Source organism: Manis javanica, chromosome 5 (assembly GCF_040802235.1).
Source record: "Manis javanica isolate MJ-LG chromosome 5, MJ_LKY, whole genome shotgun sequence".
Taxonomy (NCBI): Eukaryota; Metazoa; Chordata; class Mammalia; order Pholidota; family Manidae; genus Manis; species Manis javanica.
Window position 1 is genome coordinate 84466642 of NC_133160.1, and position 18461 is coordinate 84485102.

The following is an 18461-nucleotide window of genomic DNA, read 5'->3' on the forward strand; positions in this document are numbered from 1 at the left end:
CTGATTTCAGTGCCAGGTGTGTTTCTTATGAAAGATTCGATCATAAAGGTACCTAAAGGTGCCTTGGGCACTTACATGCTAACCTCCTTCCGAGCTCTGCATTCAGGGCAAAGCTGGCAAGTTGGAAAGCTGGCTGCAGCAGACCCTTCCTGGGCCTCAGGTCCACTGCCATTGCTGCCCACAGTCTGATAAAAACAATGCAAGACTATTGTTGAGAGCCCTCCCATGGTGCTGGGCCTGGTTTGTCAACAGCTGTGATTTTTAGTCTCAGACCTCTCTGGGCTGTGTTTAAATGCACAGTAAATGGTTGTTTAAAGGATGCACAAGGTGGTGGAACTAAATGTTCTTTAAGGTTTTGTCCCATTCTGATTGTTTTCTAATTGTCTTATTTTCTTTTAATTTCTTATTGAAGTATAATATAATAGGAAAAAGCACATTTTGTAGGTGCACAGGTAAATGGATTTTTCCCATTTGAACAAAGTCAGACAACTGACCCACACAGATTTTTTAAAAGGCCATTTATCAGCATCTGGGGGCTCTCCCTCCTGCCCCTTCTGTGCACAACCTGCCCCCCCCCCCCCCCCCCCACCATCACCACCATCCTCGCTTCTGTCATGGATCCAGTTTGCTTGTGTTGAAGTTTGGATCCTCTGGGAAGTAGACTCTGAGAGTGAGATTAGGGCTCAGGGAATCATTAGGACGAACCCTTGGGATCAACGCTGTGGAAGAGAAGAGATGGTAGGGGAACGGGAGCAGGACTGGGCAGAGGGAGAAGCTGGGCTGCAGTTCAGCCTCAGTGGAAGCCTTGTGACCCCGAGTGGAGTTCTGGAATAGCCCCTCCGAGGGATGGTCCAAGTTCACAGTAAACAAGCGTGTCTAGTCCTGTGCCCAGGGAGTGAGCAGGCCTTTGGCGGCTGCTGCTCTTCTCTGCGGAGGCAGTTTCTAAGGAGGCCTGACAGCTGCCGGCTGTGTGCCGGCAGCCCTCCTGGGAGCCGGGGGTAGTCCTTCCTTCCTGAGGGGGCCTGAGCATACATCACAGCATCTAGTCCTGCCTGTCCTAATACTGTTCATAACTGAAATCATATGCATATACTCTTGTGTCTGCTTCTCTGACTTTACATTGTGTGTGTGAAACAGCCTTGTGTGTAGGTAGTTGTAGGTTGGTTGTCCTTGGTCCTGTGGACACTCCATCGTGTGATGACACCCAGTACTGAGGGGCATTTGGGCAGCCCCTGTTTTGTACTGCAATTAAGAATAGTGCTGGTGTGGAGGTGTTTGGGCGTGCCTTTTCATGGGCATTTCTGTTGGTTATGCGCCTAGAACAGCTGGGTCTTGTATGCATCTGTTCAGCTCTAGGAGATGCTGCCAGGCAGTTTTCCAGTGTGGTTGTAACATTTGACACTCTTATCATCAGTGTATTGCCTCGCGTATACTAAGTTATATTTTTCATTTTAGCCAGTTTGGTCCTTTAGCCCTGTTTAGTTAAGCATTCATTGATACTTTCACTGTTTCTTAGCCAACCTCAAGAATTTTTTCATTGAACCAGTTTCACTGAAGAGGAAACTGAGAAGTGGTAAATGAGTTGTGTATATGTACAATGAGTAAGAATATAATAGCCATTTTTATTGAGATCTTAGTGTATTTGCCAGGCAATATTCCAAATCCCTTATATGAATTAGCTAACTCAATCCTTAGAAAAACACTAAGAAGTTAGATACTATGATTATTCTCAATTTACAGGTGAGGAAGCTGAGGTAGAAAGGTTAAAACTTGTTCAAAATCACATAGTAGTGTATAGGTGGCTCCAGAACCATTGAGATCATTAGAATGTTTTTATCTTATAAAAAAGTATGTGGCCACATACATTTTGAAAACAGACTGGAAATAAACTTTTTAAATATCCTAAAGGAGTTCCTATAAAATAGTTAGGATGGCCCTGGCTGTCTTCATCAGGCGTGGAGTCTCTAGCACAATAACTTTCAAAGTTATTTTTTGGTTATTGTAGCCTAGTTTTGTAGGTTGTGATCTAATTTGTTTGATCTGTATTCTTAACTCTTTGTATTATTATGATACCTGCCTCATAGTATTAGTAATATTTGCCTATGTTTTTGTTGTTGTTAGGAGTGAATGGGATACACATTGTCTAGCTCATGACAGTACATGATAATGAATCTCAAAACAAAAACTACTTAAAAAAACAAAAACTACTTAGCTGCAAGTTCTCAACATCCCTAGGATTCTGTCCCTTTTTCAAGGGAGCGGTGTATACCTTAAGGCTGTTTGTCAATCTGTATAAAGGATTTTGACTGTGGCAGAGACCGAGATGACCTTCTCCCTAATAGACTCCCTAATAGACTTCATGTCAGAGCATGTCTCTGATTTGGAATGTCCTTTAGTATTTGACAGTATAAGCTAATATAAAGAATATGACAATAATAATATGAAGACAATGAAAATAGGCATTTTTGGCTCTGTGTCTATCACTGAATGGATACTTTGCATATATGATATAATCTAATCCTCATAGCAGCTTGGTGAGTTGGATTTTATTCACATTTTACAGATAAGATTACTGAGGCTCAGTGGCCAACTAACTTAACTGGGGTCTGTCAAGGAACATGAGAGCTGGAAAGTAGGTAGAGCAGTAAAAACAGACTTTATTCAGGAACTGGGAATAATAATAGGGGAAGCCCCTCCAAACAGAACTGGACTCAATTCTGAATATAGTATAGACAAATCAGGATTTGTAGCCAAGGAGCAGAGGGAGTGGGGTTGGTTAGGGGATAGACAATTACTTTGAAGTAACATCAGAAATCATGGGTTGGTTTAATAGACCTAGCAGGATTTACTGAAGGCAGGCCAGCCCCGTCAAATACCACTTGGAAGATGAAGAATTTGATCAGATATTGAGGATGGGAGTTCTTGTTAAACTGAGCAGGGGTTTTGCTCCAACTGGGTGGTGCAGGCCCTACAGGGATGGACCCTGAAGGCTGAGGCCTAGAGGGATTGCAGGAGCCCAGGTAGTGTTAGGTAAAGGAAAGAGTCTTTGTCAGATCTTACAATCAGCAAGACACAGAGCGGGACTGGAACTCAGGCCTGGCTCAGTGACCGGCATGTTCTTCTCACCAGGGTTCCTTGCTCCCTGGATGCCCCTGTGGGGCCTGTGTGCTGGTAGTCTGTGGGAGGGCAAAGGAGGTAGGCATCCTAACTGCCTAGGCCCAGCTCCCAGGCTCTCTAGGGGGATAAACTTGTATCTGCCTATAGCTCTGGACTGTTAGGTGCTAAGAGGTATGTTCTTGTCAAGAATCACCAGATCTGGTGCCTGAGCACAACACAGACTAACTTCTGAACTTTGGAAGAACAAACTTTAGAAATCTTGTTAGCGTCTTCATATTTTAACCCATTAAGTGTTTTAATGTTTATGACCTGGCAGGATTGATTGAGTGGCTTATGAAAAGTACCCGTTTCTTTTTCTCAAGTCGCCTCACTTACATGTTTGACTTACTTACAGCCTTAAGTAAAGATTTCTTTGTAATTAAAAAAATACTCATTTTTGTAGCTTTCCAGTGACATCAGGAAAAAGTCTGCCAGTAATGCTTATTTGCCAACTAATAATAATAAAAACGACTCTTCCTTTAATCATTCTCAGTAGGTCATTTAGAAGGCGTTGGTACCAGATTTGTTTCCCTAGCACAAATGCTTTTCAGAACAATGAGCAGCTGTGAAGTCTTGTTTGGTTATCAACAGGATGTCCCTGATTTTCCAGTCTGTAAAGATTTAATGACTTGATTCCTGAATTCCATTTTAGGAATCGGGTGCGTGGGGCTGCTGGCATGTGGAGGGAGTTTTTTCTAATGCTGAAAAGGTGTTCTGTTCAGTACATTTTTATTTTTGTGAGGTATAAATTGATGGTAGGAAATTGTGTTTGTCCCATCTCACAAAATACTAAATCTATTTCTGTAAAAGACTAATAATGCTTTCTAAGACCTGTTACGTCAAAGTTCCAGGAGTAAAATGTATTTTGGAATGTGAATATGTACACCTAACAGGTTTTTTTCTGGGCTTAAGACCTTTGAATGAGAATTACCAGTTGAATTTTGGAGAAAACACATTGTTGGAAGTAGAGATTTTTCTTTGCCGTAGAAGTTATCCATGCATTGGTAAATGAGTAGAAACTGATTCTGTGAAAGTGAGCAAAAGTCCTTAAAGAGGGACAATAGGAACATACTGCCAGCTGGATGCCAGTATAGTCGTTTAATTAGTCTGTGCTTTACACCAGTGTCTGCAGCAGTAAATAGCGTATTAACCTGTTTCTGTAAACACTTCCAGGAGTTCTAGAAACCAGGCATGACATTACTTTTTGAGATCTGAGGAGCCTAGTTATAGGAGCCACAGACTCCCAAGGTTTATTAATCATAATCTTTGACATTGTTTGGGGTCTGAGGTAATTTTGTCTTTTGCTGATTTGTTTTATTCATGTTCTGGAGTAGTGTTTCTTCATGTTCTGGAGTGACACAGATTTACAATGTCTTACCCCAATTCTTTGGGGTCATGTGTTATTTAATTTTCCTGGTGGGTCTGGGACATAAATTACATCAATATTTCTATAGCAGACTGGTTTTCACACTAAGTGGGATTAGTGAAGCCCATAAATAACTTTCAGTGTCTGTCTTAATCAGATTTAGCTACTTAGTTTTTAAAAACGAAGTTTTTGGATTTCAGAAGGATATGTTAACTAATCTTATTGTAATCATTTTGCAAAACATACATACAGTGTATCAAATCATCCCTTAAATTTGCACACTGTTAAATGTCAGATCTCAAGCTGGAAAAATTGGATTTCATATTTTTGGATAAGGAACTGTGGGTCTGTATCACAAAAGTATTTAGAACCTGCTGATTTATTTGGAAGTGATTTTTAAGATCTGTATAGCATGATATTTTATATACTTTTCATATGTGTCCTAAGAATGGAAATTACTAATTTACTTCAGACACATTAGATTTTACAGGTGTTTTAGGATGCTTTTCATGGGGAGAAAATGTCCCTTTTTTTTCTCTTGGGTTTTCTGTAGATCTATTCTTGTTTCTTTTGGAAACAGCATCAAATTCCAGTTTTGTCTTTCAGTCTGGTTTTTCCGGTTTTTCTGCAATTAGGTAATCTATACTATTTCTTTCTAAAATGTAGTACTTACTTTTATTTTTCCTTCTGCTCTGTCTTATCAGAGGGCTTGACACAGTCTAAGAAGCCAAGTGAGAATAGGTATGCACGGACTTGGGAGTTAGAGAAACCCAGGAATAATACTCAGTCTTTCAGTTTTTATTTTGCAGCCTTGGACATGTTACTGAAATTCTCCAAGTCTTGGTTTTCTTGAACAGGAATAGTAACTAACTGCTTTGATATAAACATTAAATGAGATAATATTTATAAAACAGAGAGGCAGAAGAAAATCAAGCACTTCTTTTGTGCTTTTATCAAAAGTAAATGTTGGGGCCTTTGGGCTTGGGAGGCAAGAGTGGGAGGGAGAGGCTGGGCCACAGTGGAAATACTCTCTACCCACTCACCCTTTCACTCTATGAGGCTGGGCTCAGCCAGGGCAAGGTGATTTACAAGAATAAAATCAGTTTGGTGTCTGATGGCTCTGAATAAATAACATCTCTTGTGTTTATATGTGTTATATTATTTTGAAGACTCAGACAGCTGAGATTCCTTAAAGATAAAGGAAATCTTTGGGAAAATCTGTATTGTGCCTATCAGGTCTCAGTTTCTTGATTTGCAGAATGGAGGATTTGGATTCCACAATTTAAACTCCCTTTCAACTTTTAAGATTGTGTGATGAGAGTAACTGAAGATGAGTGTAATTCTCTTTTACAAGTTGGAAAATGTAAACATGTACGTAGATCTCATAATTTTTGCATTGCAAATCAGAAATGTGACTCTTGTGCCGGCTACATACTCTTCAGTGTCTGTGAGTAATAGAAACTGGTAGAGCATTTAAAATACCAGTCGTACAAAGAAGACTGAAGCCCGAAGTACCCGGAACCTACATGATGATGGGAAGGATGAATTTCCTCTTTCATTCGGCCTCCGGATTTCCCCAGTCAGCTTGAAGAGTTTAAAATGATTCTGACTGCTCAGAAATCAAGAGGCAGGCCATTATGATTGGCAGTTTCCAGAAAAAAGATGAATACTAGAGTGATATGATGATATCCAAAGAAAAGAGGGATATTTTAAAATGGAATTCATGAGATGAATGGAGGTATAGATGTTTACCCAACAAAAATAGGTAATGAATTTTATTTTCTAAAGAATATTTGTAGTATTAAGATAAGTAAATTTTTGATACTTTGGAAAAGAAAATTTGCTCATTTACATAAAATAGTCTGTGCCTGAAGTTCTTTATAGACCAGTTGAGTATATGAGTTTTGCCTCATAGAATGTGGACTTTAATAAAATCTACTATACTTACATAAAAGCAGGTATTGGTGTGAATTATAAAGAAATAAGTCACTATAATTGGTCTATTCATTATCCTCAGTATTTTTATGTAAGGAAAATTAAAAATATGTATTTAATCTACCAAGCTTTCTGGACAATGGAATTTCTCAATTAGGGGTGGGGAGATGATGGTAATATAGTGGTGTTGTATGTAAGCGGTGTGGTCCTGTTTTATATTTTCATAATGTAATTCAAAATTTTGAAAGTAAGTTGTTTTGGTTTTAGAAACTTCTGAAAATAAAAATTTACCCAAATCTTTGCCAGGTTTGGGAGTCGGGAGATGATGATAGATAGTTTTTCTAGTGGAATCAAGGAGCAAGTGAGACTTTTATGTTTATCAAAAGAGGCATCAATTAAAAATGGGTAAGAGGCTCTCTTATAGGTAATATGCCATATTGGGTTGAATCAAGAATAAGTTTAATTCTGAAGAATTTATATTATATATAATGTTTAGGGAAATAAATGATTTAGGTTCCTACCTGTGGATGTCTTTTGGTTCATTAGTCACACAGTATCTTAATCTGTGATGGGTGGCAGGGAGAAGTCATTGTAGGATTAACATTTGCATAGATAAATTTGCATAAATTTCTTTAAGAGTTGATTATAATTTGAATCATGAACTACTCCCCAGTTATCAGTTGGGTGGCAAAACTTAACTGAGCCTTACTCTACTACCCATGCTGTAGAATTTAAAGATTTGAATAGACCTTAAACTCAAAAATGTAGCTGGGGAGGATATTCTGAAACACATATCTATTTTAGCTATAGTTATTGATTCTAAGCAGCCAGTATTCTGTGGAACATTTTGATAAAAGTAAAAGTTCTGAAACCTTAATTGAAGTTGAAGTGAGATACTGTGAACCTCATTTAGCATTTATATTTAGCCCTCCTGTCATTCCTTACTGCTCCCCTCACCCTTCTTTTTTCCTCAAAGAAAGCAACAAGAAAATTCTGTACCACACAGTGAATCAGGTCTGCCCTGGGCTTCATTATTCTGTTCTGGAGTGTAAAACTCCACTACTGTGCTGGGGACAACCCCATACCTCCCAGCTGCCTTTGGTGTTTTGGAATTCAGACCCCTGAATGAAGGGTCCCCACCAGTAAGATGGCAAACTTTCAGCTTCTCTTCGGGGTCCTCAGTTCCCGCCGGCGCCACCTGAAGCCCAGTCACCTCTCGCCCCCCTCCCAATCCCAGCACCTAGCCAACAGCCACCAGCCCCGTAGAAGTGACACCTCAATCAATTCATGCCCCTTCCTATATAACCCAGCACCTTTCCCTAATAAAGCGGGACTCTCCGGTGAATTGCTGCTATGTGTCGCTCCTTTCCTTTCATTGGTGCCGAAACCCGGGAGACGGGACACCCCAACTGGGCCCCGTCTTCCCCAGACACCAGCAGCAGCTTGCCCTCGTCCTCTTTTTCCGGCGCTGGCTCATCACACTCACCACTCCTCTCTGGCCTTTAGGTAAGTTTTCCCCCCGGAGTGGGCCACTCTTCCCCGAGCTATCGCAGTGCCATTGACCGTGATCGTCCGGCAAGGCCCTGACGCTCGGGGATGAGGAGGGAACGCTCCCCGTCTCAGGCCTTCACGGCTGCGGCGGACCCTCAGGCCCCTCCTCCAAAAGCCATAAATCCCCGCCTCAAGCCTTTACAGCTGCGGCGGATGCTCAGGCCCCTCCTCTGACAGTCAAACGCATTCACCATCCCTTCCATCAGTGCTGAAAGTTTTTAAGCAAAATTTCCCCGGGGTGGGCCACTCTTCCCCGAGGTATCGCAGTGCCATTGACCGTCATCGTCTGGCAAGGCCCTGACGCTCGGGGATGAGGAGGGAACTCTCCCCGCCTCAGGCCTTCACGGCTGCGGCGGACCCTCAGGCCCCTCCCCAAACAGCCATAAATCCCCGCCTCAAGCCTTTACGGCTGCGGCAGACGCTCAAACCCCTCCTCCGACAGTCATAAATCCCCGCCTCAGGCCTTCACGGCTGCGGCTGACTCTCAGGCACCCCCCTCCAACAGCCATAAATGAGGTGACTCCTTTGTGGATGAGAACGCTCCCTTTTCCCCCCCTCCTCCTTCTGCTCTGTCCGCCGAAAACGCCTAGCGCTAGGTACCTCATGACTCCGGCACTCTGCCTTCTTAGGGAAGTCTGGGTGACGACCCACACTTCCCAAGAAATTCCAACTCGTATACGAGTTTCTGCAGACCACCAAGGATCATCGGGGACGCCCTTTGTCTCCTTGTGGTCTGCTTCCAGTCTGAGGATCTCCGTTCGTCTTCCCGTTTGTCTCCTTCTCTGTCCTTTAGCCATGGGAGCCTCCTCATCCCTCCCTGAAAGTTCACCTCTTGAATGCCTGCTTAAGCATCTGGCTACCCCCTCCCTGACGCCTGATATAAAACCAAAACTTCTCCGTAAATATTGCTCCCAAGATTGGCCGACATACCCCCCTAGACAATAACAAGCAATGGCCCGCAGGGGGAACTCTTGATCCTAACATCACTCGCGATCTTTTTAACTACTGCCAGCACCTGAAAAAATGGAAGGAGATTCCCTATATGGAAGCTTTCTGCCTCCTCCTCTCCCCGCCCCCTCCCAAGTTCTCCTAGCCTGCAAGCCGCCGCCCCCGCAGAAGCCTCCTGTTCACTCCCTTCCCCTTCTTCTCCTACAACAGCCCTTCTCCCTTCCTCCCCAACCATCTCCTCCCCCATCTCACCTCCTCCACCTTCATTCCCTGCAGATTAAGCCTGAGCCTTTCAGCCCCCCTTTAACTAGGTCCCAGGGGCCTCCTCCGTCTTTGCCCTCATCACCTGTTTCTCCCCTGTTAGGGACTGCCTTTGTCTTCTCACATGTTTGTAGAGAGAATGGGAAAGCACCTCCCCCCATGTCTGAACGCAGCATGGGAAAGCACAAGCTAGAGAACAACCGGTGCAGTCCTTAGAAGTTATCTGTCCACAAAAACATATCTTGCCAAGACTCCTCACTCTGAAAATAGGGAGACCTTGAAGATGTGTAGAAACACCGCCCCTGCTTCTAGCTATGCCCTTCCCCCACTTGCCGATGTGGCAGGAATAGAAAACAACGCATTCCATAAGCAATTAACTGGAGCCCTGCTGTAGCTCAGTAGAGCATGGGACTCTTAACCTCAGAGTCATGAGTTCAAGCCCAACTAAAGCAGCAGAGGCAAGCAGCTGGGCTGCTAGCTGGCGACATGTGGGTCCGATTCTATCTTTCTTTATTTTCTTTGCCCCCCTTCTGCACTTCAGGACCTGCTCGACTAGGCACGGCTAGACCGCGTCACTCCCCCACAGACTGAGCCAGAACCCTTCAGTCCCCCTCAGACTCAGTCCCGAGAGCCTCCCAAAATTATCACCCCCCTCCGGGAGGTAGCAGGATCCGAAGGCATCGTGCGCGTTCACGTCCCTTTCTCCTTAAGAGATTTAGCCTAACTAGAGAAACGCCTAAGTTCCTTTTCCACTGATCCCATGACATACATCAGGGAGTTTCAATAGACCCTCCAGTCTTACAGCCTCACACATCATGACATTTTCATGCTCCTGGCCAATACTCTCCTCCCTGAAGAGCGTAGACGAGTTTAGGACTTCGCCCAAATGCAGGCTACTGAAACCCACAGGACTGACCCCACCTATCCCCCTAGCCCCACTGCTGTCCCCGAACAAGACCCACACTGAAATTATAACACCGCCATGAGTCTCCGCTCTTGAGATATTTTTGCCTCCTGCTTAATAGCAGGTCTGAAAAAGGGCAGCTTGTAAAGTAGTCAATTTTCAAAAGCTCCAAGACATAATTCAAAAGAGAGATGAAATCCCCTCCGAGTTCTTAGACAGACTCACTCAAGCCCTATTACAGTATACCAGCCTGGACCCAGAAACACCTGAAGGAAGACATGTCCTTATGACATACTTCCTAGCTCAAGGCTACCCCGACATTAAAGCTAAACTCAAAAAGTTAGAACAGGGCCCCGCTACCCCACAGACTGAGATCCTAACAGTGGCCTTTAAAGTTTTCCATAAGCGGGAGGAGGAGAAAGAATGCCGTAAACAAAAGGTTGATCAGGCCAATTTCCAGATGTTGGCCCAGCTGATAAAACCACAACCTGGGCGCCCCTCTACAAACAACCCCCCCCAAGAGCTTGTTTCAAGTGCAGAAAAGAGGGACATTGGTCAAGGGCATGCCCCTCCCCCAGATCTCCTACCACCCCATGCCCCAGATGCCACAAAAAGGGCCACTGGGGGTCTGATTGCCCAACCACCCGAAGGGGAGGCTGGACGAACAACCCCCATCCTAAGCCCGCTGTAGTGGGGCTGGCAGAAGAAGATTGATGGGGTCCGGGGGCTTCTCGCCCGACCATTTCCATCACCAAACAGGAGCCCAGGGTTACTTTAACAGTAGACGGTCACCCCATCTCCTTCCTCCTAGATACAGGAGCCACCTTCTCAGTCTTGTGAGAATACCGGGGCCCTACCACGCCAGCCATTACTCCTATAGTCAGAGTAGGAGGTAAACAGATTTTCCCATTAAACCCTCCACCCACCCTTTTATGCACAATCCAAGACAATCCCATACCTTTCTCCCACTCCTTCCTGGTTATGCTCCAGTGTTCCATCCCTTTACTAGGACGAGACATCCTTTCCCTCCTCCACGTTTCCATAACTATATCCACTCCCACAGCCCCCAGTACTCCCTTTCTGATGGCCCTCATAGCCGACGACCCCCCTCTACTCAATGAAAGCTCCGGTTCTGCCCTCATACACCCTGTAAATCCCAAAGTTTGGGACATTACAAGCCCCTCCGTGGCCCTATGTCCCCCTGCCTCTATCAAATTATGTGACCCCTCTCAGTATATCTGTCAGGCCCAATACCCCCTAACCACTTCAGCCCTCATAGGCCTTCAACCCATCATTCAAGCAGACCCACTCACTCCCCATTTAATACCCCCATATTAGCTGTTAAAAAAACCAACGGATCTTGCCGCCTTGTCCAAGACCTTCGCCTCATCAACATAGCCATTGTCCCTATCCATCCCTTAGTTCCAAATCCATACAGCCTCAGCATCCCACTTCTCAGTCCTAGATCTCAAGGACCCATTTTTCTATCCCTCTAGACCCCTGCTCCCAAGATTTTTTCATCTTCACCTGGACGGACCCATACACAAGACATTCTGAACAACTCACCTGGACAGTTTTGCCACAAAGCTTCCGAGATAGTCGCCATATTTTTAGACAGGTCCTAGCTCAAGACCTCAAACAGTTTCATCATGATCACTCCAAGTCCACCTTATTATAATACATGGACAATCTTCTACTCTGCAGTCTCTCGTGAGAACAGTCTCAACTTGACACTGCCTCTCTACTTAACCTTCTAGCGTCCAGAAGTTACTGAGTATCCCCCGTCAAAGCTCAAATCTCTTCCCCTCCTGTCACTTACCTCAGATTCCTTCTGTCTCAACAAAGAAAGTCCATTACCTTAGACAGAAAATGGCTCCTCTCTGACCTGCCCATTCCCAAAACCAAGACAGAAATCCTTTCCTTTCTAAGCCTGGCTAGATATTTTAGACCGTAAATCCCTAACTTCTCCCTGCTCCCTGTTGGCAAAACCCCTATACGACCTCAGCAAGAGCCCCCCCTAAAAAACCATTATCCTCCTCACCCCAACACTCCTTCATTAAGCTCTGTCAAGCCCTTGTGGAAGCCCCAGCTCTCCATCTTCCTGATTTGTCGAAGCCCTTCTCATTATACATTCATGAGAGGTCCAGTCAAGCTCTAGGAGTCCTAGGCCAATATTATGGCCCATCCTTTGCCCCAGTAGCTTATCTCTCCAAGCAATTAGACCCCACAGTTCGGGGATGGGCCCCCTGCCTACGGGCATTAGCCGCTAGACAGCTCTTGCAGGAAGAAGCTTATAAACTGACATTCAGGGCGCCCCTTACCATTCTGTCCCCACATCACCTAAAAGATCTCTTAACCTACAAAAGTTTATAAACTCTCCCTCCCTCCAGACTCCTGACCTTATTGTCCTCTTTCCTCCAAAATCCCATTCACCCCCTTTGCCATCCATACCCAAATCATGACTTTTTCCTCCTTTACTGCTCTCTCGCTTTTTTTCCTCATTCCTATTGTCTTCCCCACCATCCCAGCCTCCTTTGTATGGCGATTTAAAGTCAGACAGACTTACACACAGCATCAAACAAAAGTTACTGCCCTCATTGCCACACCAGACTGCCCTCTGAAAAGCTGCTCTGAGCCTTTATACCTCCACTTTCCTCCCTCCACTGAAGTGTTCATTAGCAGCTACCCTTATTCTCCCTACCTCTGCTTCCTCTATGACCAAAAACAAGCCTATTGCAGGCGATGGCCAGATACCTACAGGAGATGTCCCTACTAGTCTTGCACCATTCACTACATAGGTAACTTCCAGTACCTACAGTATTACTCCTCCAACCGTTTCATGAAATATCCCAATGGCTCATTCTTCTTATCAATCCCAGATCCCTGGGACTCTCGATGGGCTGCCAGAGTCACAGCCTCAGTTTACTACGGGGGGTCCTCGACCCCCCACAGTACCCTTCATATCTCTCGAAAGTATGTTCCCTCTCATTCCCAGATCTCTCAAGTTGCATCAGATATCAGACATTCCGAAAAAGTCATTATCCAAACTCTTGATAGCACCTCTTCATCTTCTTATCCCCACCCCTCTTCCCATTTCTCCTACTCTTCATTACAGCTCATTCAGGACACCACCATCTTTCTCAACCACACCCTTAACACCGCCAATTGTTTCTTGTGCACATCACTACAGCGCCCACTGCTGGCCGCCATGCCCCTTAATATTTCCAACTACTCCTTCCATGCAGAAAGACAACCCCTCTGCCCCCTGGCAGACATACCCCTATGGGAACCAGAATACTCAGATAATCTCACCATCCACCACTGTGTAGGCCCAACTCCACCCCCCTCCAGCACACTTCACTGCCTCTCTATCTACACCCCTACCTCCGGCTCTAAGACTTATACGCAACCAGGACACTTCTTTTAGTGTAATAGCAGTCTTTTCAACTCACTGCCTCTCAACTCCGATACACCCTGCATTCTCGTCACCCTAATCCCACAGTTAACACTTTACAGCATGGCAGAATTCCTTGAGCTCCAACCTCCCTTGCCCTCGCGCACAAAAAGGGCTGCTTTCCTTCCCATCATGGTCAGCATCTCTTGGACCACCTCAGCCATTGGGGCAGGGTTTTCGGGAGAAGCCTTGGGTCACTCTCTATAGGCAGTTAGAGATCTCAACGCCAAACTTGAGGGAGCCCTGACATCCACTGCCGATTCTCTAGCCTCTCTCCAAAGACAGGTCACTTCGCTAGCTAAAGTCACCCTTCAAAACCGGCGGGCCCTAGATCTGCTTACAGCCGAGAAGGGCGGCACCTGCGTCTTCCTCTGGGAAGAGTGCTGCTATTACATCAACGAATCTGGCATTGTAGAAACTGACATTACCAAACTCACCGACCTTGCCTCCAGTCTCCGCTCTGCTTCCAATTCCAACCCATTCTCGTCAATACTAACAAACCTCCTCCTCACCTGGCTCTGGCCCATTGCAGGCCCCATAATAATCATTCTTCTCGCCTGTCTCTTCTTACCCTGTATAATAAAGTTCATCAAATCCCAAGTCGGAAAAATCTCTAATCAAGCTTTCAACCAGCTTTTACTCAGGAACTACCAGCTTCTGGCCACAGAAGATCCCTCACCCTCATGTGACCTCCTTACCACACGCTGAGATGGACCCCTCTCTCCACTGGAAACTGTTCCTGGAAACAATAGCCACAGACGCCTGGCTCCTGACATCCATATCCTCTTGGCCAACCTATGGTTACAGGGAACCTTCATTGATTTCCAAACCTGAAGAAGTCCACATCTACTCGTCCTTACTGCGGGGAGTCCTATCAACCCTTTCCTCCCAATCCTCAAGCCCTCACTCCCTTCTCCGCCCCTGTTCAGCAGGAAGCAGCCAGAGAGAAAGCAATGTCCACAAACCCATGGAGGAGAAAGGGGGGAATGAAGGGTCCCCACCAGTAAGATGGCAAACTTTCAGCTTCTCTTCGGGGTCCTCAGTTCCCGCCAGCGCCACCTGAAGCCCAATCACCTCTCGCCCCCCTCCCAATCCCAGCACCTAGCCAACAGCCACCAGCCCCGTAGAAGTGACACCTCGATCAATTCATGCCCCTTCCTATATAACCCAGCACCTTTCCCTAATAAAGCGGAACTCTCCGGTGAATTGCTGCTATGTGTCGCTCCTTTCCTTTCACTGAACATCTTCATTCCCTCCTTTGTTTTGAGTTGCATGCTTTTAGCAGTTGGTTCACTAATAAACCAAGTCGGTAATTTTCCAAGATCTAGCTCTGTAGGACATGCATAACTATGATAGAAATCAAAACCTAAAGTCTTTATTTCATTTTCCTCCAGCATTTCTATTACATATTTTGCTTTCTGTTTTGTAAAGCTGCTTCTTAAATGTTCTATATTATAAATACCTTTCTGTGTAAATTTAAAGTCTGATTATTTTTAAAGACTGCATGGTCTTCAAATGCTAGGAAATTAATTTAATCAATACCCATACCCCATTGGAAGATCTTTGAGTTGGTTTCTGTCTTGATATTTTACCTGAAGTGAACATCTTTGCCTACTTGACTCAAAGTAATTTCTGGAATTGGAATCTTGTAGGTTTCTGACATGTTGTCAGCGTCCATTTTAAACATTTTATACCAGTTTTCATTCACAGGAGTAGGATAGTGTAATGTTTAAGCAGGTGATCACTATGCAAATAAATTTTCTTTAGAAACACTGCTTAGGAGGCAGTTACTTCAACTGGCATTGTCAGGGAATGTTTCACAAAATACTACTAACAGCAGTGTTTGTAACTGCCCTTTACTGAGGGCCAGCTGCTATCCTGAGTTCCCTCAATCTCCCATCAATCTCATGTATTAATCATTATAATTCTCATTTTTATAAATTTGGAAACTATGGCTTATATAAGGGAAATGGCTCAGGGTATTCAGTTAGTAAGGAGCAAAGTCAGGATTCAAATCTGTACAGCCTAACTCAAAAGCCTTAACCAGATACAGCAGTCGCTGTGGGCTCACTTGGATTTTTTTGATTAAAACACAATACGTTGTCAATAGGTTATAAGTTGATTCATGCCAGGAGTTCTTGGAAGAGTTACATGTGATTCATCTATTCACAGCTGTTACAGTTTTAAAGGATTCTCAGAGAAACCATTCACTGAAATGTAAATTGAAATCAGTTGCCTGCAGGATGTTGACTGCATGTTTGTGTGTTTACATTTAATTTACTCATATAACCTCTGGAAGTCAGAGACAATTTAATTTTCAAGACAAAATTAGAACTGGCCACTGCCACCAATATGCTTTGTACTGATTTCTCTGGGCTTCAGTTTCCCCTCTTGTTTTAAAAGGGTAGAGGGGGTGGATTAAACGATATGAGCTTCCCTACCTATTAAAATTAAACCATACGTCCCCCGTTTATTGACCATTTGGTACTTGAATGATATAAGCATCTAGATATAAATACTTTATGAGCAAAGTAAGTTCATCTAAATACAGAGAAATGAGACTGCCCTTTTAATCAATTCTGTAAGCAGTAGCTAATTTGCATAGGGCAAAAAGATTTTCTGTTTAAATGGAGTTCAAGTAGTTAATTGATGATTGATTCTGACTCACTTCTTGATAAAAATTCTAAGTCTCAGCTAGCAAAGGTCTCCTCTGTTTCTCCTGTGAAGGGGTAGAGGGGAATGAGCAGAATTCTCATGAAGAGTCGAATGTGAGGGTGGGTGGAGGAAGAGGTGGCATATGTGGCCACAAAAGTCTTTCAGCTTGCGCGTTGCATCTTGTTCATACAGAACTGTGGCGGCTCGATGCAAACTGTAGTTATGCTATAGTAGAAAAGGTGTAGTTACAGGACCTTGGGGCCTCTCTAGCTGGCATATGGGGAAAGAGAAGTAGGACGATACTCAGGAGGTTTTTTAACAGTCCACATTAGGGAGTGGCTCACATCACTTTTACTTTTGTTCCTTTGGCCAGAACTCCGCCACAGGGCCGCACTGTAAGGAAGACAAAATTATGTTAAATTGTGTGCTCAGGAAGAAGGATGGAACAAAGTACGTAGAAACACAGGTTTGTGGGATGAAATCAAAGTAATTGTTAATTCTGGAAAAAATAGTTGTACAAGGAGGCGAATAAAATAAAGATGATAATAATGGATAATATTTATTATGTACTTACTCTGTACCAGGTACTGTTTTAAGTCCTTACATGCTTCATATTAATCTTAAAAATTCTGTGAGATAAATATGATTGTAATTCCCATTTTACAGATAAATTTTGATTTCACTCAAGTGTTGATATCAGTATGTTTATAGATAAACGGGATAGGAAATGAGAGTGGAGTAAGAGCCCAACATTATCTTTTATAGTAGGAAATTTAAATAATCTGGAAATAACATCTATATTATATAATATCTAAAATTAAACAGTTGGTACAACAGTCTACACATATACACTGTTTAGAAATAAAGAGGTAGATGGCAGCAGGAACAACTTAGCTGAAACTCCTCAGCATGACCAAATTCAAGTATAGGTGTCTCACCTGAGTATTCCAGCCCCAGGTAAGTTCACTGTGGATTTTGTGAGCCCAAAAAATGATGGTGGAATGTTGGGGGCAAAATGGGGCTCATACCAAGTTTTAGTCTCAGTGGCAGGTCAAGCTTTAGAATCCCGTCTGCACCTGGCAAGCCTGTCTCAGTCTCTGCTCTCTGCTCCCTGCTCCCCAGTCTCTGCTCTCCTGCTTCCCTCTGCCCTGCTCCAGTCTCTGCTCTGCTCTCCAGGCTTCTCTTCTTCTGCTTCGGGCTCTGCTCTAGGATCTGGAGGAGCTCTTCCTCTAGCCGGCAGGCAGTAATGGCTTATTGCCTCCGGGTATGTACCTGCGCAGTAGGCTAAATATTACATCATTGTATGTACACTGTGGGTACACAGGTGAGGATCATGGCCATGTAACTTCCATTTTCCCTACAGTAGGGTAAGGTATTACCCTCATGCTACTGTACTTTCTAAACTATGTTGATGAAAATGTGAGTACTTGGTATCAGAAAGCTGTCAAGAGAAAGCAAATGAAAACGATCATGTATACCTTATTTTCATGGAGAACAGAGGTGGTTTGGTAAATCATTAAATGATGAAGCCTTACACTAAAAGGGAGCTGAGACCAAATTTCTAGACCTGGGTTTGTTCAGTCCTGTACTTCATTGGTCCAAGTCACTTAACCTCTGAGGGGTTCACTTTCTTCAAATTTCAATGAGAATGGTGATCTCCTTGAGTTACTTTAACTTCTGAAGTTCCACAGTTTAGGTGTTAGACCAATTTCTGTTTTTCAACAGATCTTTATGTGAAATTATAGGCGTCAAAGCTAGTTTTAGGTGTAACATGGCGGTTTAGTAAGAACCAACACCTTGTTTTATTCTTACCTAGTATGTTGCCTGGTAGTCACGTAGCTACATGGTTTTTTTGGTACCAGTTTATTAAATATTCATAACTAATTTTCATCCAGTAGTTTTTAATGTATTAAATTATAACATAGAGAAAGGTATATAGCACAATGAACTTTCATAGTGAACATGCTCTATCAGATACTGGATCAAGAGACAACACTACCAGGACTTCCTAGAGCTAATATCAAAGTGGATTGGGTACAAGCTCTTATATCCAAAGTTGGTTAAAGGATACAAACTTGCAGTTACGAATAAGTTCTGAGGATCTAATGCACATCATGGTGACTATAGTTAATAATACTCCATTATATACTTGAAATTTGCTGAGAGGAGATCTTAAGTGTTCTTCCCACACATACAAAAAGGTAACTATGTCAGGTAATTAATGTGCTGAT

General features: G+C 43.8%; 1 protein-coding gene across 1 annotated transcript in view; it reads left to right on the forward strand.

Moving 5' to 3' along the window:
• The window catches only part of PAPSS1 (3'-phosphoadenosine 5'-phosphosulfate synthase 1), a 118088-nt gene that overhangs the window by 76548 nt on the left and 23079 nt on the right, over nt 1–18461 (forward strand). The window lies entirely within an intron of this gene.